The 12,685-nt window shown below is 37.4% G+C and overlaps 1 pseudogene; it reads right to left on the bottom strand.

The window, feature by feature from the left end:
* Positions 1 to 9,343, bottom strand: part of LOC136276926 (E3 ubiquitin-protein ligase rnf213-alpha-like) — an 80,734-nt pseudogene extending 71,391 nt beyond the window's left edge.
* Between the last annotated feature and the right edge of the window lie 3,342 nt (positions 9,344 to 12,685).

Below are 12,685 nucleotides of genomic sequence, written 5' to 3'. Positions count from 1 at the left end.
ACCGAAACACGATTTTGTTCTAAGTTTCGCACCACTCGAAAAATCGATCATTACAATGGAAAACACCATAGATTCTATTCGTGTCCATCAAATACCATCGAATACCGATGGAAAATATTTCTGAGGCCTAACTTTGACCTAAACACGATTTTTCTCTCAACATCGGAAAATCGATCGCTCCGATCGCTTCTATTCGTGTCTATTGGTGTCCATCGGAATCCATTGGTCACTGATGGAAGAATACACGTCATCAATTTATTGACTTTCGATGTATTTCATCATTACCACTTCCAGTAGCATAGTTCCATTTTTACCGATAAACTTCCGGCTGTCCTATGGAAAACATATATTTTCCGATTTGTGTGTATTGGACAACAAAATACTCGACTTGGAGCACAACGAGCACTCAAGTCTTAAGAGCAACGAAATTAGCGTGCGAGTTAACAAGAGTTCAATTCCTAGACGGGATGCGAATTTTGGCTGGATAAAGAAAACTGCACTTGCTGACTTAAAGTGAGGCTTTGCCACTTCAAGACAATTCTTCGGACTCATAAATATCGTTTTGAGTGTTGATATGACATAAAATTATTGTTAAAGAAAAGATTTTACTTTAATTCTTCCATCTCTCAGAATTTTCTGCTCAAGACCAACCAGTTTTTTTGGCCGTGAAGTCTCGTAAACAACGCCCCAAGCATGATCTATATATTGCAATGGTTTCCGGAAAAAGCAAGAAATTCTACCATTTTTGCTCCATGCCGACTAGTTCAACACCTTACAGCTTCTGTCTCGTAATAATTCTTGGTCACATCTGCCTTCCTTCTTATTAATATTTTTCGAAAAGCATGCAATTATCTGGTAAACCTGACAAATTTGCCACGCTCACACTTTTTCAATTGAAAAGTCGCCTTTTGTTGACCAAATGTCATCAACTGGTCGCCAGAGATCAAATTTTGGTTGCCAGAAAAAAAAGAGGACACTTTTTGCAAGATGACATAACATACCTACGCGTGAACTCTACGTTTGTGTATGGCTGACATTCGTCTTTGCAGATTCTAAGGCTTTCTCAAGGCTCTTAAAAAACTCAGGCAACCAAGGAGGAAGAGGCACGAGGGCCATAAAATAGATAATCATGCAGCATCGCCAGGTAATTTGCACGCAAACAGCTGTAAAAAATGTATATTCCCATAATTTTTCCTCTTAACCATTATCGAGTCCTATACTTAAAGAAATATTTTTCATTCCATGCCGAAAAATATTTGACTTTAGATTTAGTCCGATCTTTATCACTGCGACCTCAGGCCCATCGGTTCTGGAGTGAGTGTGACTAGGCGCAAAGTGTTGTCGCGTATTAAGGGAGGTCGTCAACTGGTTTCGTGAACGAAACTCTTCTTCCACGTTCCGGAAATTTACAAGAATTATCCTTTTTTTAATTTTTTTTTAATGGAGACTAGACAGCAGCACTAAGGAAGACTTCGTTGTCACTTTTTTGTTTATAGCAGCATATATAGCACATTCGTGTGCCCAAGTTTAATTAACTTCGAATGGAATTGTATAATAACAGAAACATGCTGTAAACGAATGTTACAAGACGCACCTCGTTATGAGCGCCACACTTAAGCGTTGCTTCTCATTTGCGACCGGAAACATGATGAAACCAATCCTGTACGAAAGGTCACTTGTTTAAAAGATGTATCACTGTCAGCTAAGTGAATAGTAAATCACTCACACTTGTTTATCGTAAATAAAACAAGCCGACAGCCTGAGAGAGGAAACCATTAAAGCACATTTCATGGGACTGCCTAACTTCCACCGTTTAAAACGTATTGCTCTGGTAAAAAAAAAGGAACCGAGTCAGCGACAAACTCGAACCACGGAAATAACAAGCATATAATGTTTCCCAATTTACGAACTGAACTTAAAAAAAAAAAACATATATATATATATAAATGTGGGTAGAGTCTACCTTGGCATAAAGTGCTCAATGCTGTGGTAGCAGAGCTGAGTATATGTAAGTGAAAGAATCAAAGAGGACGCATCGATTCTCTGATTTTCGCGCCTCAGCGCTCGTTCTGCCTGTCGTTCTGTCTGTCGTTCTGTCTGTCGTTCTGTATGACGAGCGCTTAGGCGCGAAACTCAGAGAATCGATGCGTCCTCTCTGATTCTTTCACTTATATATGTTCACGCTCAAGTTATTCAAAACTGTACCACTCTTAGCCGCGTGGACAGAAAACAACAGGATGTAAAACAAAGAAAACGAAAACGAGGGAAGCGCTGTGTAGTGATGTTTTTTAACGAAAAAAAATGTGACGGAGTCAGCCTTCACCAGTTTCCTCAAACCCTGGATGATGAACAATACATCTGGCTTCTGCCTGCAACTGTTACACTGTAACATCCTCCAAATTTTTATTGTTTACCACATCTTCTTCCCTGCAAAATATGTTTTCTTTCTCCCCCCACATCAATTGGCAGTTTCCTTGTAATAAAAACAAATGAGTGAAGTAGCAATTTCTTTCACTATGTTGAAGTGTTACCTGAGGCATTTAGACGGTATTCCGAAAAAGTGACCTGTTAGCCGTCAGTTACCCTTTAAAAACAAATAAAAAGTACTCCGTGGCCAGGCAGGCAGCACCGTTCAGAACAGAACTCAACTTCCCCGAAACACCATAACTTGGAAGCACACAGTCAAAGGAAAAAGCAAGGCGTCTCGCCCAAGAAAAAATGAAGCAAAATGGGGAGGGAAACAAAAGCACAGGCAATATACCCCAAATGAATAGTTCAGAAAGATGCTGACCAATAAATGGCTAAAAACAGCAGGGCCGTCAAGTCTGAAACAAAGGGTTTATCAATGCTGCTCAAGATAAGGCCATCAAGACTAACTACAGTGATGTAGACGCAAATCCCAGAGGATGGCACAGATCCAGTTTGCAGGATCACTGATATAAATTCCAGGAAACCATTAACCTCATTGAAGCAGGATACCATAAGGAAACCAAACACCGAATAACTATACAGACAGAACAGATGAGTGATATGTCCATAGACCTTGCAGAGCACGCCAGTACAGACCGATCATGATACTAGGATCAACAGACCAGGCATTGTCATCAGGAACAAAAACGAAGAACAGGCTGCCTACTGATCAAGATATCAATCCCAAAGGATTGGAGCACACTAGTGATACCAGATGAAAAACAGTCCAATGAGAAAGATGTTGCAGAAATAGAGGTCAAAAGGAATAAGGGGAATGGAAGCTATAACAGTACCAGTGGTTATAGGAGCCCTGTGTTTTGCAAGAAAGGGATGGAGAAATACACCCAAATTCTGGATAACATCAGAATATAAGAACGGCAGGGCTGAGGTGGTCTCAAAGCCTGGCCCATTGTACTGTACCAATGTGCCTACACGAAAGTTTAAAGATACAGTGTACACTTTTGTTGCATTTTCATCACACTGGGTTAGCATCTTGGAAATCTTTTCAAATTAAGAGATATCAAAGTTACCTCAGGTTTTAAAGTAGATTTGACACAAAAATGCAATTATATTCTAATCTCATATCCTAAAAATTCTAACCCTAAAAAATTGAAATGTAAACTTAATATGTATGTCTTCATATTCCTTTTTTTTTAAACAGTTATCTCAGAGAGATTCCTCTCAGAATAGTTAGACTTACATTGAAGATTGATGCTGATGAGTACTTCCCTCTTTCTCCTCTCCCTTGCCTTTGGTGTCCACTTTTTGCTAAAGTTTAAAAAATTATGGTGTGAAATACAATTTCCCTAGATTGCTAAAAAAGTGACAGTAACTACGCGTGTAGGTGGGAGGAGGAGGGGGGCTCCCACTTAACATCACAGTAGAAAATCATTTTTTTACCTATAACAAAGGGAGAATGAAGCACCTTTTACTGATCTATAACCTGTCTTTTTCTATTCAGCTTCTTATTAAGACCTCATAACAACCAAGAAAGACCTTTCATGCATATGACTCAATGTTTGACTTGTCAACATTAGCAAATTGAATGAAAATGTCTGTGATAAACACCTGATATTAAAAAAAGTTTCCATTTTGATGTTTCTTCCTTTGATTTAGGCAAATTATTTGGGGTACCCTTTCAATTCAAATTATGTATGTACAATCTGCTGCATATTGGAGGGCCTTGATTGTCGTATACAAATGCAAAGCAATCCCTTTGGTTTGCCTCAAATCCAAGGTGGTCATTGTCTACAAAATATTAGAGAATCTATCCTAAGACAATACAGCCACAAGAAAGGTGAAGTTTGATGGTGCATTGCAAGTGTAAGCAAGGACAGCAGAAACGACTGGTCTTGCAAGAGAGAAGGAGTGCAAAAAGAGTATGCACAACATTACTGATGATGATCCTGCATTCAAATGTATTAATAACATAGCTTGTAAATTTGTCTAATTGAATTCAATTGCATAAGCATGCTTCATATTCTTATTGTGCACGCTCATGACCTCAGCAGACAAATCCCTCAAGAAAAAAAATTTCTCTTCAATTTTTTACTTTGGGATTTTACTATTGAAAAACTGGCTAAGACTTCGGCAGCAATTTAAGCTAAACATGGAAAGTTTTGAGTCAGCTGATGAGGAAGAACTGTCTACTTTTTTCTTTGGGAATGGAGTTTTTAACTCCCCAAAAAGAATGAAAAGAAAAAGAAAACAAAGAACAAGCACAGCTGGTGTCATCCTGTTTCGCAAACCATCGGGTTGAAATGTTATGAAACAATTGGTTCATTCATCAACTGTGTGTTCATCGAGATATGAAGCACTTGGGAAGTTTGGAGCCACTCAAGAAGCTAGAATTGCTCTTGACTATGCCTCGAGCAACTCTTACACATCTTTTGTGCTCTCCAAACTTTCAGCGTGTTTCATATCTCAATGAACGCATGCTGACGTATGAACCAGTTGTTAAATATATACATCCCCTAAACTCACATGATAACCTGATGTTTCTCAAAAACAAATCAAGGCATTCTCATGTTGTTCCTTAAATGAAACTAGTGTTAAAAGTAGTCATTAGTTTCTGCCCAAATGTCCAAAGGGAAACCAAAAGGGAAACCAAAAGGAAGGCATTTCATGAATCAGTTTCTTTTTTTAGTGCTTCTCTTTATGCAGTTAAATCATGCTTCATGCACTTACATTGCTCTCTCTCCACTGACTTAATATCCAAAACAAATTACACCTGTTCTGCAGGCTTAAACAGGATTTTTATTCTATAGAACGATTTAACCCTTTAACTCCCATGAGTGACCAAGAGAGAATTTCTCCTTACAGAGTCAATGCAATATCAAGCAGACAAGTGATGAGGATAAAGAAAAATAGCAATCAAGGGATTTTTAGTCAATCCAATACCAAATACTCCAAACTATATGATTTAAACTTGATTGATGGTCTAAGGGTCTTTTTGATTCAGGTTGTAAATTAATACATTATATAACTATTATAACTGTTAAAGTATGATAGTTATAATTTAATGGTGATAAGAAAAGTTTTAGGTTGACATGGTTTAGCTGCTTTACCTCCTTTACCTCCAAGGCAATGTCCTCTCTTTGTCTTTCATCTGTTTCAGCCCTTTCAGGTGTGTTAGTAACTGCTGCAGAACCTGCTTTGGTTGCTATTTCTTCAACCCTTCCAAAGTCCTTGTTATCAGGATCAATAGTGGCTAGAGTCCTTAGGCTTTCTTGAGCTGCACCTTCTTCTTGTTGAACAGGGGAAGTACTGAAGCCATTGTTGGGCACCTGCATTGGTTCTAGTTGTTGGTTGAAAGAGGAATTCTTTTGTGTTATTTCTGTATTTGTCCCATTCTGTTGTAGACTTTCACCTGAAGGTAAAAAGTTGAAAATGCAATCATCAATGGGATTTTAACAAAAAGATATTGTCACATCCTTACTTTGCATAAGGTTTGTTAATCAAATTCATTAAAAGCAAACATTCTTGGCTAGATTTGGTTATGATCCCCTAAAGACAAAACCAGAATAACAAAAAAATTCACGAAATTTCTATTAAAAAAATGCCAGCCATCACTTAAGAAATTCAAGCAGAGGTTGCTGAAAAGGGCTAAACAAGACTCAACTGCTTCAGCATCAAATAATATTTATGACTCAAGTTCTTGATGACACAACTTTGCATTTTATTGTACGATAATTATCTTACAAATTAAAGCTTTTTGCATGTAGCTAGGTCTCTAAAATTTTGCTGCACACATTTAGGTTAACTTTGAGATCCCCTCCTTATGAGGCAAGTGTGATTGATGACAAAAAACTAAGAGGCATGCAGCCCCCATGCAACTCTTCATGATTTAAAAGGGAGTATAAAAACAATAACATTCAGCTGAGAAAAACGATGAAAGTAAAAAAGGGAAAAAACCACCATCTGCTTTTCTCTCAATCAAACATCATCACTTTAAACCAAGTTTTTGGGTGCAACTGCAAATACCCTTAAAAGGGCCAAACTGAGTGTCTCAATTGGAAAAAGATGAGTAAAACTCAGACATCTTATAGAAAAGTCAAAGCTTACTACATTAAAAAGCAAATGAAAGGAGAAAAAAGAACAGGGAGAAGCCAACAGAAAACAAATGGTACTTGTGGTGATGATCTTGATTCAAGGAGCAACCCTTGTGAACTGAATTCCCAGTTTTCTGGGAATACCTATTCCTAGGAATTCTTGAAAACTCCCAATTATGCAAATAGCTCTTGAACTGAATTCCCAGTTTTCTGGGAATTCCTAGGAATTCTAAAGAATTCCCAACTATGCAAATAAGCCCTGATTTAAAAAGCTTGGAATAACTAGGAATTTCTGGGAAATTAAAGGAAGACTCCAGTTTTGTGAGGACTTGGAATTCCTAGGAATTCCTAGGAATTCTCAGCTATACAAACTACCCATAATTTAAGAAGGGTGGAATTCTTGGGAATTTCTGTGAATTGAATTTGAGGCAATTTAAATATCCTGAGGTCCACATAAATTCTAAGAAATTCTCAATACCTTGAATGTGAAGGTTTTAAGAAAAGGAGTAATTTCAGAGGCTTAAAACTTTGGCTCAATAATAGGTATGCTATACAAAATTTACCAAGAGATATACATACATGTACATGTTTAGAACTTAAAGATCATGAAATTTATTATTCAAACTAATGTTTTAATAAATCTCTACATTAATATGGATTTTCTCATGAAGCAGCAGTCAATTATGTGAAATGGAAATTGCCAATTAATCCAATGTACTCATATCACAGATTTGCTTTCTAACCTCGAGGGACTCTTGGATTCCATGATCATAAGATATTTTTATTGTGATGCAAAATGTCTCATATGTTCACAGAATTGTGCCAAAATCATCAAACATTCATTAACTGTTCCTTGGTACACAACTTCCACATTGGTAATAATAATTACATCATTATCTACACTTGAAGAACTTTGTTAGTTATGAACATAAGTTACTTCCCTAACCTACATTACTGGTTGCCTTTGTTAGAAAACCTTGGAACAGTCAAGCTCAGTTGCCTCAAACTCTGTCAGAAGTTTTTTGTCTACATAATTTTTGGTAGAAATTTCATGCCTTAGACAACAAATTCAACACCTAATTAATCTTTCTTTTTTCATGATTGTTGTTGCTGTTTTTTTTTTTTTTCCAGTTTTTTGCTCTGTTTTCGTGACTGATTGCTGTAATTTGTTTTGCTGTTATTATTCTTACAAAACATTTTTGAAAGAGTTCCAATACTTGTGGATCATCCACACACTTTGCAAACATTTGGCATGCAGACAAGACAGAGGTAGTCAATGTTCCCTTTGAGAAAAAAAAACACCTTTTAAATGGCATCTTCAATTTACTTTATTAGAAACTCTGATCTGAAAATATTAGCTTGAATGGTCAAAATGGTCAAGCTTCTTGTAGACAACCTCATTCAAGGCCAACTCATTGTGAGCCCAGGGAAAAAATACAAACAGCAGCTAAGTTTGCAGTTTAGGATAACTTCATTCTAATTTATTGTTACAATTACAACAAGATTTTAATTAAGAAATCAATCTTATTTTACTGTAATTAACCCCTTCACTCCCAAGAGTGTTTGGTTTTCAGATATAATTTAAGATATTGTATCTTATGGAAAAGAATCAACAGAATTTATTCACAATTTGTGTCAAACCAAATTTAATGATTGATCAGGACTATTTTATATGAATAGCTGTAATTGAGGATTAATCCATATGAAGTTTTCAAGAAAAGAAAAATATATCAAATTCCATCCTAATATTACTACATGTTGATGTTAATAATTAATCATATTTTACACGTAATTAAGCTTGAAAATAAATTTCATTGAATACTTGAATTTTAGCTGGGGTTTTTGAATTTAAAGTATTTATTTTACATAATTAGGCTCAATTTTTTGCTCAAAATTTTACATATTCACAGAGGCTCACTGTGTGAGCTTGGGTTTCTTGTGGCTGGACGGCAAGGTAGTTTAGGTAGTTAACAAAAAACTAGTGGTTCCACTTGTTCCGCTTGGTCTGGAGGTTACGCCGTCTGCTGATCCATAGTTTAATAACACTCATTTTCAAGTATTCACAGTATTTAGTTCGCAAAATTCCTGGTTTTTAGTCATAAATTTCGCTAAAAAATCCGCACGCATCAAAGTATTACTGTAGGAGTATGATTTGAGTTCAAAGGAAGTCAAAATTCATAAACACTGGATACAAAAACAATATAAATTGTTGAGGCAGGATGCTTTCAGGAGTGGCTTATTAATATGCGTCACATGAGGAAATACTTCATTTTGAGAGCACTTTCACTTTCGAAGAGGGCGGAATTATATATCCTTGTAATCATTACTCCAACCTTCGGTCATAAATATAAATAGAAGACAATTTAAGATCTTTTCATGTTGAAATTAAAGCTAACTAATTCAAAAATAACCAAATCCCTTCCTATGAAACACTTAGATAATTAGCCATCAAGCGTCAGAAAATTCAACCGCACATCAATTTAAACTTTTTAGCAGGGTTTACATCCACAGAACCACCTTCTAACGGAAAATTTACCTTTGACTTGTTCCTTACTTGCACCGGTGTCATGTTTTTCCCCGGTTCCATCGCCTTTCGGGTGCTCACTCGTAACAGCTGGTACGATCTTTTGCTCCTTCGGCTGATTATTTTGACCGTCTTTTTGAATAGAACCACAACCTGGGCAGAAATGGAATCCAGGTTGCAAACGCGTGTCTCCACAATTTGAGCATTTCATCGTGTAAAATCACGGCTGCATCTCGTTGTTTAAACGCTACTAATGTCGCAAGCATATGTCGCCATTAAAGAGAAAATTACGCGTCGTGCGTTCGCATTGAAATGATCCTTGCTATGGCGTTTCGTTTCTTAGAAATCAGACGGAAGTGCCGGGAATCTGAGACAACATCTGATTGGTTTCCTGTTGTGTATAATGCATGACTATTGTATCACATGATTGATTTGACTGAGCTTAAACAACAACACGGATACTAGCCTGCAGAACAGGTGCAATTTTTTTATTTGCGTTTTTCAGTTTAACGGAAGCAAACGCCAGGCGGCGCGAAGTGTGAGTCAAGCGCGAGAGGAAGAGCGCAAAAAAAAGACAATGCCGCTTTTTTACGCGCTCCTCCCCTCGTACGTGAATCGTGCTTCGCGCTCGCTTAGTGCTTGTCTACATTTGCCTACACAACGCCGAGGGTTTACAAGAGCAGGAGTTCCGTTTTTAAAATTTGTTTTAATTTGCTATTCTCATTAAAATTAAAATACCTGCCCTAAACAGTTGTAAACTGAGATTTATCCTTAGGCCTAAAGTCGAAAACTTCTTCGAATCATGACCAGGTTTCCCTCTGGAAATGTCTTGTACTCTCTAATGTTTTAAGAAGTTCCTCAGCTTTTTAATAAATATTTCAAAAAAAGCATCGGTAACATCATTGGGCATCTGATGAGAGTTTCTGTACATTAAGAAGATAGAAACAAACGTCAAAATCCAGAGATATTTTACTATCATTACCGTCCCATGAAAAAACATTTTATCGATGAAATTCTTTATAAGGCTGTAGTTCTTGCGACGGAACGGTTCCTTTCATTATCATTTCGAGGAAAACCTATTGCAGCAGAATTTACCCTTAAATATTTTCGATTTCCTCGACAAGTGCTTTGTTCAAGTCACCGACACTAATAAATTCCGTCCGGCGTTGACAAGTCTCCTTGTTTAAAAAATAAAAATAAAGAACTAGTACGTCACTTTCGAGGAGAGGGTATTTTCAAGAAGAAATTGTCACGTTTTTCCCAATACACAGGAAATTATCAAGGTAAATCTAGGAGGGTACCTAGAACTATCACACTATTGAAAGTTCACCTTCTATGAGTACGACTCATCAAACATACCAGATCTTTCAACTCTTTTCAGTCCAACGTGTTCTTTTTGAAACGAAATCAAAATAAATTTGAAATTTTTGAAAACGAGTTGATTTTTCATGCAATAATGTACGTGAAAAATTACGCTCATCTGATTGGCTGAGAACGAGTGCACTCTCATGTAGCGCGAGTGCGAAGTTATAACACGAGTGCAAATTACAAATATCGCGCGCACACTTAAACAATTTCGTCTGTCTTGACTTTCTGTGAAATATCATGATTTTCTTGCAATTTAGTGTAATAAATTACGTTATCAATTGCACTCGAAATAATGTCATTACACGAGAGCAAAGTCGTAAAACGAATGCAAAACTGTAACTCGAGTGCAAAATAAAAATAATGCGCGCTGTAAAACTTTCGTCGGTCTTGCTTCTCTGCTATGCTCTTTTAATGTACCACAGTGATTCAATGAATTGCACTCGTTCCAATTAGTGCTCTCTCTCTCTCTAACAAGCGCCCCTTCAAGTTTGTGTTTCTTTCCCTGAATTTGGAGCAGACAGCAGTCCTGTTGTTAAATCATTCGGATCAATATCTGGGCAACTGCCCACCTTCCCCTCCCCAAACTCAACAACAGTCAATTGATAACAAGTTAGGATTAATGTTGGGTTAGGGGAGGGGTAGGTGGGCAGTTGCCCAGATACTGATATTGACCCCATCAGGATCAATATCAGTGATCCCATCATTCCTAAGTCAAATCATGATTTTGAAGATACCATGGTATTTAATTTAATAACTTTATTTGTATAGCGGTATATACAAAAGCTCTATATCGCTTTACAATCAAAAAAAGAAAATAACTAACTAACAATAACACTAAAACAAAAAGTCAAATGAAAGCGAGTCTGAAAAGATAAGTTTTTTTTAAGATAAGATAAGAGACAATTTCATATCAGTTACTTTTTTTGTCGTGAAACCCTTCTCCTAGTAGTGACGAAAAAGCCAAAAAACACCTAGAGCGCTTCCTCTTCGAAGCTCAAGGCCTTTTGTGCCTCATATCCTGAATGTTTGTCTACTTGTTGTGCAGTGTATGGAGGTACATAAGGATTTATACTTATATAAAACAAAGTTAATTTTATGGTAGAATATATTACTTCAAGACAAATGTTTATTTAATATAAAGAAAAACCTACCAAGAAACTTTAGCACAAGGGAAAGGACATTTAAGCGATACTGTCGTTATGATACTGAAGATATGAGAAAGAAAGGCGAAAAGGCTAGTTTTCACAGGTAACGGATTCAGAGAAGGAGTATAAGTCGGTGTCGTAAGAGCGCTCTCGATCTACAGAGTATCGAAAATCGGAGTCTTAAGCTGAGTCAGACACCCGAAATATTAATTATATTTTCTTCCAATTCTGCCTATGCCTACGATGCTTGTGTCTCCGTGAATACTAAATTGTCGGATTCGCAAGCAGAAGAGTTGATTCGGGTGAAGTCTGGAGCAAGTGTAGTTTCTTAACTTGGCGGCAACTACTTGAGGACGGAAACAGGTTTAGGGCCTGTTTACATAGAGGTGGCGGACCCCTGGTAGGTGAGGTAGCCCGCCTAACCGTGGTCGAAAAATGAAACGCGTTTACATGCAATCTTAAAACCCCGGGGTGCTGGGGTGAGGTTTCTTGAGGTTATTGTTGCGCTTGCAATTAAGAAGTTTAAAAGACGAAAGATTAATTCTCGAACACATATGTATTTATTCATGAAGGCGTCAAGCGTTGTGTTACGCGGTGTTTGGTTTCGCGAGGAACCGTTGACTTAATAGGTTATACGGAATAGTTTGGGAAACCAAATATGGTCCATTTACAATGCTAAATATTCCGAAATGTGAACATTTTACACTCCTTGTATGTCCGTTGCGGTTTCTGGTGATTTCTGCCATAAGACGGCTGGGAAATGTGCAAAGTTTGACAACATACATGTTTCGCTTTTGAGCTTTTTGCCGTGAACGCAATCCCGGCTAGGCGGGTTACTCACCTTGACACGTTTACATGGCAAACTGTCACCCCGGCTGACAGGGTTACCCTGCCTGGCAGACCGGGCAACCCGCCTAGGTGGGTCACCCCACCTATCATGTAAAGGTGATCAAAATAAAATAAGAAATTGGACAGGCGGGCTACCTCACCTACTTGGGGTCCCCCACCTCCGTGAAAACAGGCCCTTAATTGTGATGTACTACAAAATTCTCATAACGATCGTTTGTATACGTATATATATATATATGCTCTCCTCGTTTCTTCCATTATATTAATTGCCGAAGAGT

This window comes from Pocillopora verrucosa, chromosome 4 (assembly GCF_036669915.1).
Source record: "Pocillopora verrucosa isolate sample1 chromosome 4, ASM3666991v2, whole genome shotgun sequence".
Lineage (NCBI taxonomy): Eukaryota > Metazoa > Cnidaria > Anthozoa > Scleractinia > Pocilloporidae > Pocillopora > Pocillopora verrucosa.
The sequence above is the reverse complement of the archived record's forward strand: the minus strand, read 5'-3'. Positions and strand labels throughout refer to the sequence as shown.